Below are 17,957 nucleotides of genomic sequence, written 5' to 3'. Positions count from 1 at the left end.
CACAGGGAGTATTAAAGGTGGCGTCTCCTGGTAATGCCTCACACACAGTCAGTACAAACTAGTGTGTGTGTGTGCGAATCTGTATGTGGTGTGTGTGTGTGTGCATCTGTACAGGTTTGCGTGTGTGTGTGTCAGTATGTGCATCTGTGCAGGTTTGTGTGTGTGTATGTGTGTGTGTGTGTGTGCTTGTGCATGTGCATGTGTATGTGTGTGGTGTGTGTACATTTTTGTGTGTGTGTGATGTGTATGTGTGTGTGAATGTTTGTGTTTGTGTTTGTGTGTGTGTGTGTGTGTGTGTGTGCATGTGGTGTGTGTATGTACATGTGTGTTCGTGTTTGTATGTGTGTGCACGTGTGTGTGTGTGTGTGTGTGTGTGCATGCAAGGGGGGAGGGTGGGGGTGTAGCAGTTGTGATTCATAAACCTGTGAAACTCTTTTCTGGTTCTTCAGTAATTCATGAGCTCACTCGGGCATTTTATCAGGCATAATTGCCTCTGTAGCTGCAGATATACGCTCATACGTGGGAGTGTTTGGGGGAGGGGGGGGGGGGTGGCATTCGGTTATACTGTGATCCTGTGCGGGGGGGACCAGACTTACCAAACCCAGCACTTCCGTGAATCCCGGAACACACGGATACACCCGGGATATGACTTCACCCCCCCCCCCCCCCCCCCTTTCAAATATGCCCAGCCACTGCACTAACAGAGTCTTTTCAGGTCCCCCCCCCCCCCCAAGCCCTTTACATGTGTCATGCTTTGTGTGAAACGCACATTATGGCATCATCTCTCTGCAAACTTTTGACCCGCGCGGCGGCATCCGGGGGCCGCCCTGAATCAGGCCCTTTGTTGAGGAGTCCAGATAAGAGCGGGCGACCCTGAAGAGGAAGTGAAACTCAAGGCGAGAGTGTTGAAGTCTAGGCCTGGCGGTTTTTTAAAAGCGTGAGGTTGCAGTAACTGCCACAACCCGGTCAAAGATCTCCTCTTGTGAAGTCTGTAGCTTCTTTTCTTTTTTTTTGTTGCTGAATTTATGAGTTGGAGTTTGAGTGTTTTTTACCACTAGGCCAATGAGAGTCGTTGTCCTTTGAAGCGTGTCCAGTTCAACTGCCAGTTTGAATTGAGCTAAAGCCTACAATTATTGCCGCTGAAACACTTGGTTTTGTAGTGGGAGTGGGGATTATACAGCACAATTTTTCAGGCGACTTTTAAAGACCTGTCAAAAACCTGTGAAAATTTAGTTTTTTTCAACACTGAAAAATTCAGTAGATAGATTGAATATATAAAAGTACAAAAATGTTCACATCGCATCAAGGTCTCTTAAACATAATTCTGAAGTCAGTGGAAACAAAAAATGGCATGATGTGATGTCACAATTCCTTACTTAGTTACATGCTGTGATGTCACAATGCCTTTCTTGGGGTTAATCTCCTCTGGTCGTTACACCATTAGCTTCATGCAGCTGCTGTTACTGCAAACAGGATTCAGAATGTTCGGCCAGCTGAAGGGTTTCGGTTGCCACGGTGACTTATGCACAGTTGCTTACAGTGCAACAGCATTGTCAATAGAGTGTAACTCCCCCCCAAATAAACCATCACAAATAAACTGTCCTCTAAATTCAGCGAGGACAATAATTTAGGAGTGCTCACACATCATAACAGAGTTTGGTCGCAAAGGTGGTATTACGCCAGTTTTCCATTTTTCTGCGAATAATGAGATATCATCTCCCTGTCGCATAACACACTAGACTACACATCCGCAGTCCCGCCCCTAATGAATATCCTGTGTTGCGGTGTGTGCCGCACGCTCGCTGGCTGCTTCTGTTTGGAAAAGCTGCAGAGTCTTATTTATAACCTTCATCTGAACGCTCAGTCAGAAAAGATGACTTTATGTCCATCGCTGATGAGTATGTTTTACTCTGATAAAGTACCTTGGATAAAGGTTAAAGAAAAAAAAGATTTAATAAATTTAAGATCTAAAAAAAAAGATAAAATAAATTAAGTGAACACTAATCGTTTTGCCGTGCATCAATTCCGATATACTATTGGGACAGTTCTTCTGAACGCTCACCTTTACAGAACATTTACAAATTGAAATATTTTGGTCCTGTATATGTCCTGGGTAACCCCCCCCCCCCCAACCCCCCCATCACCTGTTTGTAATTTGGTGACCCATGCGGGGAGAATCTCTCGCCCTCTCTCTCCGTCTTCATCCCTCAAAACAGGGCCAAACCAATGGCAGCATTACCTGTGAGAACTATGAGCTATGAACCCCTCCACAAATCCCCCCCTCCCCCCACATACACACACACACACACACACACACACACACACACAAACACACACGCACACAGCGCACCTGCGAGAACAGGAAACAGGAACACGACACTGTTCTTCCATCTGAGGATGGGCCCTATGCAGTACCCCCCCCCCCCCCCCTCACTGCACCCCCCCCCTCCCCACAAGACTGCAACATCCACACAATATTCAATGCCTTGTTATAAGAAAATGAAGGTTTATATTTTCTCCGTTTATGCACGGAGGGCTGTTCATTTAATCTGGGAGAGGAGCCAAGAACTGGATGATGTCATCATCTATTGGGGGAGGGCAGGAGATGCTCGTGGCGGGCGTAGTGTGTTTGCGTACGTGCGCGCGTGCGCGCGTACACTTGCTGGTGTGTATAATGTACGCCTGAGAGTGCATCCTAATTTGTTTTTTTACCGCACAGTTTACATAAATAGCAGACGGTTTGGAAGATGGCATTATGGGAGGGGACTGGGGAGCCGTTGGAACTGAGAATGCCTTGTTGAATGCATGTTTTTTATTGGGTGCCCCCCCCCCCCCACACACCTGAAGTATGCCAGTATGTGTCAAAGGTCAGCGTGGGAACAATTCTTGCAACTTATTTCAGCCACCACGAATGGGGGGGTCAGCTCTGTTGCATTTTCAGTGTGAAAGCAGAAAATTAGTTGACTTCACTTGCCTTGGTTTGACTTTTAGAAAATTTTAAACTATTTGGTGCCGGCTCACAAAGTAAAAAAAAATCGGGGCAAAAATCAGGTGGTACAAATGTTCTGGATTTTTTACAGATTACTGACCGGTTTGTACTTTTACACAGCATCGATTTATACAACTGGACATCTACTTGAGCAATTCAGGTTAAGCACCTTAAGCTCAAGGGTAAATGGTAATGGTAAATGGACTGCATTTATATAGCGCTTTTATCCAAAGCGCTTTACAATGCTGTCTCTCATTCACCCATTCACACACACACTCACACACCAACGGTGAAAGGCTGCCATGCAAGGTACCAATCAGCTCGTTTGGAGCAATTAGGGGTTAGGCGTCTTGCTCAGGGACACTTCGACACGCCCAGGGCAGGGTATCGAACCGGCAACCCTCCGACTGCCAGACAACCGCTCTTACCTCCTGAGCTACGTCGCCCCATACGGTACAACAGCAGTGTCCTGCCAGGGAATCACGCGTCTTTGCACACAGCTCAGCAGCCATCCTCTGTCTCCCCAGGCTCTGAAGCCGAGAGTGCACCGCTTTACCGGAGCCTTGTCTTGTTCTTTTTGCGATTATCTTTTTTTTTTTTTTGTATGTAAATGGTAAATGGACTGCATTTATATAGCGCTTTTATCCAAAGCGCTTTACAATTGATGCCTTGCATTCACCAGAGCAGTTAGGGGTTAGGTGTCTTACTCAGGGATACTTCGACACGCCCAGGGTGGGGATTCGAACCGGCAACCCTCCGACTGCCAGACAACCGCTCTTACCTCCTGAGCTATGTCGCCCCTGTGTATGTGTGGGAGAATTTGCCCTTGAACAACAAAAAAAAAAACCAAAGCGATGCCTCGGAAGGTTTGCTTAAGGTACGTTCAAGGGAGATACAACGCTGCTCAAGAGAAATGCTTTATTTAAGATAAAAATACATTATATTTTGGCTGTGGCTTTTATCAGGAACTTTTTATTTATTTTAAAAAAAAATCTGTAATAAAGCAAATAAAGCATTTGTAATAATGCTGTGGCTTCCTTTAAAATGTTGTACTCCTGAAACTGCAAACTCTATCTCGTTTGTTTAAAGTAAGTTATCTCAAGTGGAAAAAATTTAAAAAAGGATTCATCTCTATTCAGATTTGACCCAAAGCTGGGGAAAAGGGAGCTATAAATAATTTTCATAATCATTGTCATACTTTTCACATTTTCATTTCATTTTCATAATCATAAATAATTCGATCTGGATCTGGCCCAACAATGTGTGTCGGGGTTGTTAAAATATGCATCACCTGGCTTGTAATTGGGGAAACAAAAAGTCTTCTGCTGCCTCAAGAAAGCTTTTTTTTCTTTCTTTCTCTCTCCCCGTCTCTTTTTATATGGATACTCTCAAGAATGCCTGAATGTGTCCGGGAATACATTCCCCTCATAAATGCTAAGTTGAATTTTAAATTTCACATTTCAGTCCGACGCGATACAGGCTACCATTTGAGCGCTCATTATCATTCAGACACACAAACAAACACCGCTAACGTTTCCGTGGCGCTGGTCGACATCGCGGCGTCGCTCCTAATAGCGTACGTGCTCGTTCCCTTTGGCCTGTGATTACAGTCGCCACGAATAGAAAGTGGTTTGAATCTAATACAAAGTGACACACATATAAAAAAAAAAGAAAAAAAAAAAGATATTTTTTTTAATACCGAGATAACACTTTCGGAAGAGCTTCCTCCAACCATTAACATCCAGACAGGATGTACCATAATCTTCAGATTTAAGCCATTAAGGTGCATTTATCTGTGACCCCTCGATTTGTATTATCAAAGTTAAGAGTCCGTGAAAGTGTTTCTAGACAAAGAAAAGAGGGCATTACCTGCTCAGAAACCCCCCCAAGTGCTATTAAGAGTTCTCTGTCTCACAATGTGAGCTGGATATTAAGTATCCCTTATCTCCGATTTCCTCCAGTCTCGGGTAAGCTGATATCTCACTCCGCCCGCCTTATACCGCTATATTACTGTAATATATACATAAATATCAATGGGATAAGTTAGCCCGGGCTGGGCTGAAAAGATCACAGGCTCCCAGCCTCCCATTAATAATGAACGATGCATTATATATATATATATATATATATATATATATAAAGGATGGTTGTGTGGATGGCGGAGGTTTTGAATGGCACTGATATTGGGGACACACTGAGGAGTTTAAGTAGATATGTAGATGGTAGAGGTAGATTTTCTCTATCAGAATCAGAATAACACCGATGGAGGTATTCTGTGGCTTTGTCTAGATCCCAGTTATGCAACGAGGGAATACTGTTTAAGGAAAACAATGTCATTGATCTGTTCTCGTAGGAAGTGGCATGATGTCACAGGTAGAGACACAACACTTCTGGTGGCCCGAGCACCTGCCCCTTTGCCCTGAGTGTCCGATGTGGCCCTTTAATTTGATTTAAAAAAAAATTGTATTATTACTGCTGCTGTGCTTAATTTTCATAAATTAATTTTGATAAAAATATATTCTGTTCAATACCTGGGTGTTATAAAACAGCCAGGTATTGAAGCCAGGTTTCTAGAGCACAGAAAAAAGTATTTGAATCCAAAACAAATACGTGTTTGCACCCAAGGTCTGCTTTACCAGTGCGTCTGTGCCCGGCCTTCTCCGTCCCCAGGCCTGAACCCCATTAAGTTTTTATGAGGCATTCCGGAACGACACCAGAGACACCAGTTTTCCACTTTCCCCTCCACCGAGCTAAAGCTGGCTTTTCTGGAGGAAGAGCGGCGTCGTCTTCCTCCCGCAGTATTCCAGACGATGGTCAGTCAAGTCTGAGCCTCAGGACTCTGGAACCGCCATCGGCCCCCCCCCCCCACACCTCTTAAAATCAATAAGTGACTTTACATCGGTGCTTAAATTTACTACCTGGTTCTATGGAGTATTTTGGAAAAAGTGCTGTTTTTTTTGCATGTGCAATGGCTTAAGCAGGGGATTACATTACAGGCATTTAGCAGACACTCTTATCCAGAGTGACTTACATTGTATCCATTTATACAGCTGGATATATACTGGAGCAATTAAGTACCTTGCTCAAGAGTACAACGACAGTGTCCTAGCGGGGAATCGAACCTGCGACCTTTAGGTTACAAGACCAACTCCTTACCCATTATACCACACTGCCGCCTATGGATGCATCATGCTCTGAATTAACAGTGGGAATCTCACTGGCTTTTCACAGGTATGTTACAGACAGTCCGAATAGAAAGAGAGAATTTTATTTAATTGGTACTTTAGATGAAATCTGAGTCCGGGAAACACGGAGCTTGTTGTAGGACTACAGTCAGTCAGCGGCGCCTTTTAAAAAGGGGCACTTAAATTGCAAGCTGAATTGCTTTCATAAATAACCAGCTGTGAAAATTGACACAATATCCAAATGAACCACAGTACGGATGTCACGCTGGATAAGTGGTCCCTGCTTAGCACATTAATAACAATGAAATCCGAGTACATTAGCCGAGCTTTAGATCTTGCCTCTTGAAAATACCGTTGCAGAGGATGGCAATTCTTGACCATTTCTTTTTTAAAAAATTTAGTCTATCCCTTAATGCATCACCCCTACTGCCAGATTCGCCCTGATTTCTCTCTCTTTTAGAATAAATCCTTATTGATTTTCAGTTTTGCAGGCAGGAAGCAGCGTCGATGCTTCGGTGCTTCTCTTGGTCCGGGCCTGCACCTTTCCAATGGCTGACAGCTCTGACAGGAAACTTGCTCTTCACTTTGTAAGCTCACTATAACGGCAGCCAATTGGATCCAGTGGCTTTGTACTCCATATATCCAGCAAGCTGTTACTGCTGTCAAGGTTGCTGTATTTAAACCTGGATTGGATTCGTAGACTGTGACATCACCCATTGGCTCTCCACGGCAGTGACGCAAACTGTCCCAGATCATCCACAAGGTCTTGTCCACATAACTAAAATCAGAGCTAAAATGCTATGCCTGAAAAAAGTGCTTTGTTCAAGGAGCTTGAATTAAAATCTACAATCTTTGTGTTACGTTCACCAGGAAGCTATTACTGCTGTGAAGGTTGCTGTAACCTGATTGGATTCATGGACTGTAGAATAATATAGACAAAGTCACTGTGACATCACCCATTGACTCTCCATGGGCTGGGTGAAAAGCGTTTTTAGGCCTGGGAAGTGTAGTTTGTGGGCGCAGCCATGTACAGAGTGGAGTCAGAGACTGCACAGTAGGGACATGAAGTCCAGTCGTCCACTAAGCGTGTGAGATGCAGCGACTCGGCAGTGACGCAATCTGTCCCAGGTCGTCCACAAAGTCTTGTCCGCATAACTAAAATCAGAGCTTAGACCCTATACCTGAAAAAAAGTGCTTCGTTCAAGAAGCTTGACTCAAAATCTACAATCTTTGCGTTCCAACACCCAGTGCAGCATGCGGCTACCTCCTCAGCACAGGTGGCCATGACCTTTGACCCCTACGACAGCTTTCATGCGTCCATTCTCAGTGTTTATGTGTGGAATACAGCAAGCTTTCCTTTCGTTTATCCTGTCAGGGTGCACTGTGGGTAATGATAGCGAATGACCCAGTAACATGTGACTCCAGCGTGCTCTAGAATGCATATTCCAACCTGCAGTAGCAGTGACACAAAATCTTTCCGGTTTCTAGGCTGACGATGAATGGTCAGCAGTAATAGACACGCCGATGTGTTGATAACACCGTACTGTAGTTTCCTGCGTGAAGTTATTTAAAGGAAATATTCCTGAACTATTCACATTATGACAGCCAGTAATGTTGGCAAAACAATGCGTTTGTATTATGCCTTGATTGTTCGCTGAAGAAAAAGCAGACAGACATTCAGCGATTCAGGGATTCCCTTTCTTTCCGTAACCCGAAGCTCTCGTACGTGAATGCAGAGCTTAGAGTCACACAGCGCTCGCGATGTGGCAGTACCTAATACCCCATGCCATCGTGAGCCCCTGACAAAAGGAATTTGATAAAGAGCCATGATTTTGGAACAACCGCAAACTGAGCAACCTAGAAAGCGTCCGCTTAACGGACACTTATAGACTAAGACTTACGATGCAGGCTTGACTGAAGCCTAATTTAGACTTGGTCGCTTTTTACAAGTGTCGCTTCACAAAAAATGAAGACGTCACGCGATATTTGGCATTTATACTTGGGCAAAAGGCCTGTGGGAATGGCTCTGTTATCTCTATGGTAACGAGATGCCAAACTGCTGACCATTTGTTTACATTTTGTAAACTGTCCGATCACACTCCCTCACGTTACATGATGGGGTCCGCAAACTCAAGAAGATGGTGTACGACATCAAGAAAAAGTGTCGTGCGACTTCAGCTTTGTCAGCCAGCACTTATCCAAAGTATAAATTATAAGTATAAGTGTGTAATATAAATTAGGCTTTTCTGTTTATACAACCGGACATTTATCGATGCCATTCCGGTTAGGCACATTAAGCTGCTTCCCTGCGATTCGAACCAACATCCTTCTGCGTGCAGGTCTAATGTCCCGATCAGCACACCACACACCTCCCGATTAACAGACTGTGATTCTGATACGGGGTGGGCACCTGACTACCACGCGCATTCAAATAACAAGCGGGCACATGCCCTCTGCAGAAGCCGGGGAGAGTCTCATGCGTCCGATTATGTGCTAAAGTTCTTCCAGGGGGAGGGTGAGGGGCAGGGGGGGGGGGGTGGGGTGGGAGGGGGTCACTTTGAAGAATTAGTACGCAGCTGCTGTGGTTGCTTTATGCCTCATAGTGAAACCATGACTCAACACTCTGAGCGAGAATAATACCCAGGCTTATTGCTCGGACTGGGGGTGGTGAAACGGAAGGTTCCCTATCTCAGAATTCTGGAGTTTGGAACTTACTGTACGGTGTGTGCTCGGCTGTGGATGTACAGTACGTGCGCGCGCCTGAGTAAGTGTCTGCATGAATGTGTATATTAGTGTGTGCATTTGTGTGAGTGTGTTGAGTTTGCAAGCAAAAAAAAGTCTAAATCACAGACTTCTCTCCATGCAGTTAAAAAAAAATTTTTTATTTGAAAATCACCGACGTGTATCGGCAGTAAGCCTTTATCTGGATGTAACCGCCGTACTGGTGTACTGCCGAAACATGTCGGTGATTTTAAAATAAAAATGTCTTTTTAACTGCGTGGAGAGAAGTGTCTAATTTTGACTTTTGACTCTTTGCTAATATACTCAACGCACTCATACAAATGCACATGCTCACACACACAAACACACATACTAATATAGGCCGACACATTCGTGCAGACACTAACTCAGGCGTGCATGGAGAGAAGTGGGCGATTTAGACTGTTTTTGCTTTGATTAATGGATCTTTAATCAGCACCTTTTTTGCGGTGTTTGTTCTTACTACTTTTTCTGTGTTGAGCGTACACACAACAACAGGAACTCAATGCATTGGTTGTTTTTCCCCGTGTTCCTTAAAGCTCTCCATTTTATTTTAGCAGGACACGGGGGAATGATAAGGTCTATCTTTAAAAGTCTTTTAAACGTGAAGTAATCATTGCTTAGTCCCTTGTGCCTTAGCATTTCTTGCCATCGATTCAAGTCAGATGTTTTCGTTTAGAAATCTTCTTCTGCGGTTTTATTATTCATATGATTTGAATTAGCATCCATCCAGCTTTCTGTCATGGATCGTGGACACAGTTCTCACTGTTCATTAATTCTGGGAAACAATTTAGCATTGTGGCTGGAAATTTTATTTAAGCTGTGCTATGAATATGTGAACACTGTATGGTGGAAAAGAAAGTTCAACAACTGCTCACAAAAAAACCTGCCGACATCCGTAAGGTTCAGTTTCAAATATTTGTTTCAGTGGCATTTCCATCGATGTTAAATGCTCACCGTGTCATGTCAGTGCAGTTAAACATTTATCTTTGTCCAAATAAAGAAAATTGAATAATATGTTACCATGTGTTGAAATATATAAATAGCAATTCAGAGAACAACTACGGACAAAAATGAACAATGATAACTAGTTAAACAAACTAAAAAAGATTTTTTTCTCGCCAACCGCTTATGATTCAGAGTTTAAGTACTTCAAACGCTCACAGTTTAAGGTCAAGCAAGCAAATGTGTTCAGAAATTCCACTGGCTCAGAATGACATCCTATTTCCTTTCATTAAGTAGTTCAATAGCATAATCCAGAGGTACACAGCTTTTCCAAACTTTAAAAAATTATTATTTTATTTTTATTTTTTTTTACAAATTAACTGTTTGAGAATAATCCTTCTTCCTTCAAAACAAACTTATTTTTCATACAAATTAAACCAGGTACAATCCATTGTCATTGTTAACTATTTCTTGATAATGTCCAACAGGCCCAAAAATAGCTGTAGGACCAGCATGCATTCTGACACAAAATGGCTGCCAAGGCCCGGGTGGTCAGTTTCTCCCTCTCCACTGTGAAGTGCATTGGGATTACGAAAAAGGGCTGCATATCCCTGCAAACCATTATCATAATTACAGAAACCGTGACGAATGCCTAGAACATTGTAGATATGTTGTGGAAACACTGACTATGTCAAAGCTGTCATCTAAAAATAATGGGAAGGCAACAATTTGCCATTCTGCAGATGACCCATACGGTCACCTCCCGATGACTGTATAGCTCATACCCTGGTTAAGTGCACAATGTCACGTATGATCTCGAAGGATGGGAAATTATTTGAAGTTGACTGTACTTGCACGCACGTCCACGTGTACAGAAGAGGGTGAATCTTAATCCTTCCTCGTCGAAAAGAGCGGCGTGCTCTAATATCAAGGGCAAACTGCACGAACGAGGGCACCTTTATCTCTACGTCACCTGTGTGCCCTGCGACGTGCCAGAAAGCTTTTTAAAGCTGTGCGGTTAAGCCCCCTGTGCAGTATAACTGTAATCTGCCGCGTGCGTTCTCCCTACCTTTGAGTACATTTCCTTGTTTTATCCCATTGTCTTACGCGCAGAGCAGCTTACAAAGTAGGTACACAAGTAGGTTAGGCAAAGAGCAAAGAGAGTTCTTGGTGCCACAACCCGAGAGTAAGTTTCACTACCTTGACCTACTAATTAAGGTTAATTGCCATAGTAGGTGCAAGCAGAGCTGGCCCTAGGGTTTTGGTGGCCATAAACGAAAATTTTGTTGTGGTCCCAAAAAAACAAACACACTTGAATTGTGTGTCCCAGGGTTGGTTGTGGCCCAAAAAAAAACTGCAGTGTTTATACCAGCGATGGTCTCTTGGTGCAAGGGGAGATTTGAGGACACAGGGCTATAGGCAGCACAGTGAATTTAGGGCTATAGTGCTAAATATAACATCAGCATGTCCCTAAATTTTGGACCAAGAGTTTAGGGTAGGATGTACAGCTAGTGAGTCCTAATCAGAGTTATACATGCATTGTAAAGGCCTATTTTTTATTTTAATAAAGACCTGAATTTCACCAAAACTAACTAAATTTGTTTTCTGAGAACATAGCAAACATACAGCAACACTTGCTTTAATTTGATATTACCTTTGTTATTGAATAAAAGGTATTTATTGTAATATTGTGAAGTCTTTATATTTTAGATTTTCCCCTTAGTTTGTCAGTTTGAGATTGAGGTAAGCCTGCACACATAAAAGATGTATTATTATTATTATTATTATTATTATTATTATTAACAACAACAGCAACAACAAAGACAATAAAATATAATAATGCTAAACAAATACTAAATAGTACAGTGGTTAATGAAGGAGAACTTTTTCTCATTTAAAAAAAAAAAAAAACCTAAACAAACAAGCGGTTTTGCACTCGGTATAAACCTGGGTAACAAATAGAGACTATTAAAAAATATTCATAATTTTTTATCATTAATAGTTAAGAGTTTAATATTTGCTGGTTATCTAACAACTCAAATGTACATCTTTCTTGGCACCCGACTGCTGTAAAATCAATCTATTTTCACCTAAGGCACTATTACGCATACATAGACATAGGCTGCGTATTTAACACGTTGTTTTGAAGCAATATAGCTCGATATACCGTTATATAAGGCGAAACGTGGGTCACAGTGCATTCTCTTTAGGGAATACATGTATACGTCTGAGAAAGTGCAGACGAGCCAAAAAAGTTTCGATTGAACATAGTCTACTATGTGATTGATTAAGAATGTCACGACACAATAGGCCTACTCGCATACATATACCGACTCAAGTTGCATTCTTGTCAGGGCACGCGCGCACGCGCTCACACCCACACATACACACACACAACACAAGCTATTTGAAGCACTGCCTTGCCGTGCCACTAAATTATTATACAGTTTGTATTATATATCCCAAATACATCGTTTAATTATACATGCTTAAGTTCATATGGCCACTTGCTTTTGACCTGCTTTCCCATACTCGTTCCTTTGTCGGACCTGTCATCAATAAAGAATCACTTCACTTGCTATATAAGCTTGAATAGAAAAGTGAAAACGCGCAGTTGGTCCATGAAGAATTGGAAAAAAGGGGAAGCCCCACTGTTCTAGTTATTATTCCCATAGAGGTAGCGATATTATTGATGGCGATGGTATGCTAATTTCTATAGAGGCTAAACGTTTATTTTTGAATTTTATTAAAAAGGAATCTCATTCAAATTAAACTGGAAAATGTCGTCTGAATTTCTGAACGTTAAGGCGATACGTGAGAATCAAGAACGGTTTAAGGACTGCAAAACTTTTTAAAACTGTCTTGAATACGAATAAAGTAGTAAAATGCACAACGCATTCAACTTGACGTTGTTCCGTAGGTGCATCGACGGCTTTATTTTAACGAAAAATGTACGAATTGTGCGCAAATACGCAAGTATCCAACACAAATCATCCACACTTTCGAACGTACACACAGTCTGTAAGTTTTCACGAATAGGCCTACTCTCGCAAATCATTATTACTCTTCTACTTGCCGAGAAATGGCCAACATAATTAAACGATCACAGGGCAGTATAAGCACGACAGCACAATAATTAAACAAATCGAAACCCACTGGTCTCATTGTTGCTTTAAAAAATAAAGAAAGAAAAAAAAAACTTAAGATATTTTTATATTTAATCGATGCGAGATTGTTCTGTGCTTATTCAAATAAAAAGGATAGGTTACTAGGCGCTTTTTCTTTGGTTCAGTTTGGATTACATGATGTCCTGGTGTAAGGCAAGGGAACAGGACTCGGATTCTGTGCGCGTGAATAAAACCGGCGTTTGTCCGTTTTTTTCTTCTCCCCCCTCTGGGGAAGCAATTTCAGTCCTGATGCACTGAGAATCAGGTTTTACCTGAATCAATGTTCAAAGTGTCCCTGTGGCTCGACATTTTGAATAATCAATCCGTCTCGCTGTAATCACGCGCATCAATGTCTACTTCTTTGTCAACCTTTTCAAGCGCTCCTTGTTCCTAACCGTCCGTGATATCACATGTGGGTGTATTTTTTAAAACAAGCTCCTTGTTGCCGTATTTCGATACGTTATCATTATTATTACCAAATCCTTTCCCGTAATTACACGATTATCATTATATAATCCTATAACAAAGACTATATTGAAGCATTAGCCTTTGTCAACTCTGGGACACGAAATCTACAAACATATTATCGGCTTCTGTTTTTCCATAGATGCATACCCTATCAAACCATCCACTAACGATCATTTTGTTGCCTGTACGGTCATCGTTGACACGTTGCTTAACGAGTAAAACTCAAAAAAAGTTTTATTTCATCATCAAACTTCCCATTCTAACATCTTTTTATTTACATTTTATATGACCCTATGAGGTAGCGTGATATGGTATTCGCTTCATCTTCATAAGCAGTGTCATATGCATATTTTTTTCGGGGGCAACGCGATTAGCCACCCAAAATGACACTTTTAAACATATTGTTTTTCATTGTATCAAAATAGTGCTCTAAACTACGCGTAAGAATAAGATTTCTAGTCGGAGAATAGGAGAATAGAAAAATGCTCGTGCCTGAACCCTTTGCGTCCGCATGCATACGACTGGCATCATAACAGCCTTATTTACATTAAATACGCCACAAGGTTACAGTGTAGATCAACGTCATTTTATCGCTGATTACTTCTCTTTAGGCGCGAGAGCGGTGACTGATGCTTGGAACGCGCTGTCTACACCGATTTACACTGGAGTTTTTGGAAGAACATATACTTGAACTAGTTATCCGAAAAGGTAAGGAATCAAAATTTAACTGGTATGTATGTATTTTGTCGGCCAGGGAGGATTACTCTTTTCTGAGATGACAGGTATCAAATCCAATTCTGCGCCGAGTCTCCGAACATAACAAGACTGAATGTGAGTGAGGTTCCTCTTGAAAAAAGAAAAAGAAAAAAAAGGAAAAGAACATATTTTAGTAAGAGCGCTCAAGGTCAGGACCAAGCGGCGATGTGTTCATTTTTTCAGTTGCTACACGGGAGAAAAATGAACGATTAGAGACTATTCCGAGCACTGTGTTATACTAGCAAGTGCTCAGCCTTTTCGGTCATCAAAGCCGAGTGCCGCGAGACCTATCTAGTTGCTGTGAATAACGCCGCGGACGACAATGGAGTGCTTTTTAACGGTACAACGCATTTCACCTACCAAATAGGGGGGAGTCCGGGCTAAAAGATGGACATTTCCTGTGATGCTAATTGATCGGTATCAATGGACACGTTTGTCCCGAAAAGAGACGTAATAAAATTATATGCTCTCTACTCGGGATGCGCGTGGAACAGTTGGAGGGGGATTTTGGAGTGGGCAATCGTAACAGGTCCGAGCCGCACTTTTCCCCCTTCAGCGCAAGAAAATGATCAAGTCAAATCTTGTGGACATGCTTCATTATTCAGTGAACACAATCTTCCACAACGCTTCGTTTATGTGCAGGAGTCCCTTCAACGCGTTGCTTTAAATTTAAAGGTAAGACCCGCTTTTAGACTCTTTCAGTTCATTCGAATACGTTTTAGTGGAGGACCTGGCGCTTTAAAAAACGCTTTAGACGGGGTTTGTCTCTCTTCTAACATCACAGCGGGTCCTATTTTGCCTCAGTGATGAACAATTGCAGTATAATTAAATATCCAAAGCAGTGACGTTTGCATGCGGGTATGGGAAAACAGCAACATATGAACGCAACCGAGAAGCCATTGAACGCCGCTGTCGAACTTGGCTGTTCCCTGTATAGACTATATATCTTAGATTCTGTCCTGATCCAACTGTGGAATCGTCACAGAGAGTTAGATATTGTCTTAAAACCGCTAAAGATTGAAGCGAAAGTTAATATTCACCCGTAGCCTAAGAAAGGTCACACCAAAAGCTGCAGAATCGACGGGTGGACACAAAATAAAACTTTCTTTTTTTTTTTTTTTAGAATACACTACAACCTTCCCATAATACCTTGGGTGACTCTGTTCTGCATTGAAGCGAACCCAAACACGCTTTTTGAGAATCAGGATCAAAGTTATCTGGTGAATGCGATGTGTCAAAACTTGTGAGATGGAAGCGCGTGAGACCTGCCATTTTGTGCTGTGACTGACCCCGTATGAATTGCAGTCCTGCGTTATGCTTTTAGGAGCATTCGCCTATGCCTTTCAGCAACTATTAAATAATTGTCATGTCGGATTTTATTGCCTTTTTTATCACGCAACAATAAAGAAATAAGAAGTAGCCTATAACGACACTGTTGCAAATAGGCTACAGTTTAAGAAAATAAGGAAATGTATGAGAAAGAAGCAGGGAGGATAAAGACAGAAAGTTACCGACTGTGGTATTAATCACAAAAAAAAAAAACAACAAAAAAAAAAAAAAACAGAATTGTTTTTGTACAGAAATGATGGCATGCAGGTTTTCAAACAAACCACACAGCTCACTTGGATCTGAGTAATCTCGACCATTGAAAGGGGAACATATTGTCTATTTGTATGAGTCAGTAGTCTATAAAACAGTAAAATGAATGCAAATAGGCAACTAACGTCATGGTGTTATCAGTGAGTTTCTTTAATGATGAGAAAAACGTTAGTGAGATAGCCAGTTCTTATTTTATACAGTTCTTATTTTCGGAAATAGTTTTTTTTTCTTAGGTATATATAGCTCGGGATTTCCTGCTAAAATACAGCTGTTGTAAGTAGGTTAATAGACTCTCGGAGACTATTAGTAAGAAAGGCGACTGCCTTTTTTTGGCTTCAGATGCGCAGGTGTCTGTCCACCTACCGGACAACCTTACCACGAGTTTTCGGAACGGCCTCTCCATGCCCAATAGGGAGGGGGTAATCCCAGATTCCCCACCGAGGGGGTATTTAAAAGGACACAGTGAGTGCAAGGGTAAACATTTTCATTGCATTAACAATGGCCGTCGAAATAGTTCACTTTTTTCTTTGCGTCTTCCGCATCGTTGAAATGAGATAACTGCCCCCCACCCCCAGATTCATTGTAGGAAGGAAAAGAGGGATAGCGGGTGTGCTCAAGCAGGCTTGTGGCGGTCATTGTTCAACGGCATTCATCAGGCGGATATTTTGTCTGTATTAATGTCTGTATGGACATGCTTGTCCGCTGTCTTCATATCTAATTTCGGTAAAAAGTGGGCAGGGCGGGTGATCTCATTTTCACAAGGAAACAAAAGTCCACTCTTGACCTTTTACACTTAAAAAAAAATGCTTAGTGACCGTTACGTTTCGTCGAGTTAGCTACACGGTAAATGTACAGTTTAAAGTCAACTATAACCTTTCACTTTTTTTGGTTTGATCTCTCGCCTGATAGGCTACCTGTATGATTCTTTTATCATGTCTGTTTTGAAATATTTTTTTCCAAGCCATATTATTTTAAAAAAAAAACTCCAACAGCATTTATATAAGTCCTAAATGGATCATATGTGGGCAACTCTTTCAAAGTGCAATCTACTTTTCCTTTACAAAACATTGCAGTTTACAGCGTATTATATTCTATCAATTCAATTTGCAATTTGCTTTCTGTATAAACAAAAAACAGTTATGCAGATTTAATTGTGTAATTTTGCATGGAAAACTGTTAGGACTATTGATTTTTAAAAAATTGTAATTTTGCCAACTGAGAGAAAAATCCAGTCAATATCTTGTTGAATGTGTTGTTAGATACATACAGGCTAAAGATGGAACATATTAAAATGTGACACTTATGCAATACTATAAGTTTTGTGGTTGCTTCAACAAACAAAAATGATTGCTCAATAATGCTAGGTCAGATTTATGAAGTTGATTGTGGAAAGAAATAATTTTTTAAAGAACTGAAAATGAAACATGAATATGGAAAAGGACATCTTGCCCCCCCGTAACCCCCCCCCCACCACCACTCCCCCTTAAAAAAGCGAGGCTCTGGAAAAGATGGAGCAAACAACAGTTGCCATGGACACTAACTTAAAGATGAAGTTGACGCACATGACTTACAAAAAAGACCAGATGTTCCCAGATGTTATGCGGCCTCTCTCTCTCTCTCTCACGCCTTCTCTCTCTCTTCCTCTCTCTCTCCCTCCCTTTCTCTCTCTCACTCACCCCTCTCTTTATCTCCCTCCCTCACTTTCTCTCTCTCTGTCTCTCTCACTCCCCCTCTCTCTCACTCCTTCTCTCTCCCTCTCCTTCTCTCCCATTCCCCCTGTATCTCTCTCTCTCCCTCTCTCTCTCACTCCTTCTCTCTCCCTCTCCTTCTCTCCCATTCCCCCTGTATCTCTCTCTCTCCCTCTCTCTCTCTCACACTCTCACACTCCCTCTCTCTCTCTCTCACTCCTTCTCTCCCCCTTTCCCCTCGTCGTCTCTGCCCCCCCCCCGCGGGGTTCAGTGCCGGATCGATGCGAGACCCCTGGACGAGCGCCGGGTTCAGGGGGTCGTGTTCGGTTACCGAAAGCGTTGAGTTGCGGCGGCCCTTTCGCACGCTCGTGAGGAAGACGAGGAGCGCGGCGCGGCCCCC

At 42.2% G+C, this 17,957-nt stretch overlaps 1 protein-coding gene across 1 annotated transcript in view; it reads left to right on the top strand.

Annotated features, from left to right (window-relative positions):
• The first annotated feature begins 14,247 nt into the window (after positions 1-14,247).
• The window catches only part of LOC118228191 (zinc finger protein 536-like), a 182,826-nt gene continuing 179,116 nt past the window's right edge, over positions 14,248-17,957 (top strand). Inside the window, exon 1 of the mRNA XM_035419528.1 lies at positions 14,248-14,945. The gene's annotated coding sequence lies outside the window, so the exon portion shown is untranslated. The remainder of the gene's footprint in view (positions 14,946-17,957) is intronic.

The sequence above is a fragment of the Anguilla anguilla genome, chromosome 5 (assembly GCF_013347855.1).
Source record: "Anguilla anguilla isolate fAngAng1 chromosome 5, fAngAng1.pri, whole genome shotgun sequence".
Lineage (NCBI taxonomy): Eukaryota > Metazoa > Chordata > Actinopteri > Anguilliformes > Anguillidae > Anguilla > Anguilla anguilla.
This window is presented reverse-complemented; position numbering and strand designations above follow the sequence as displayed.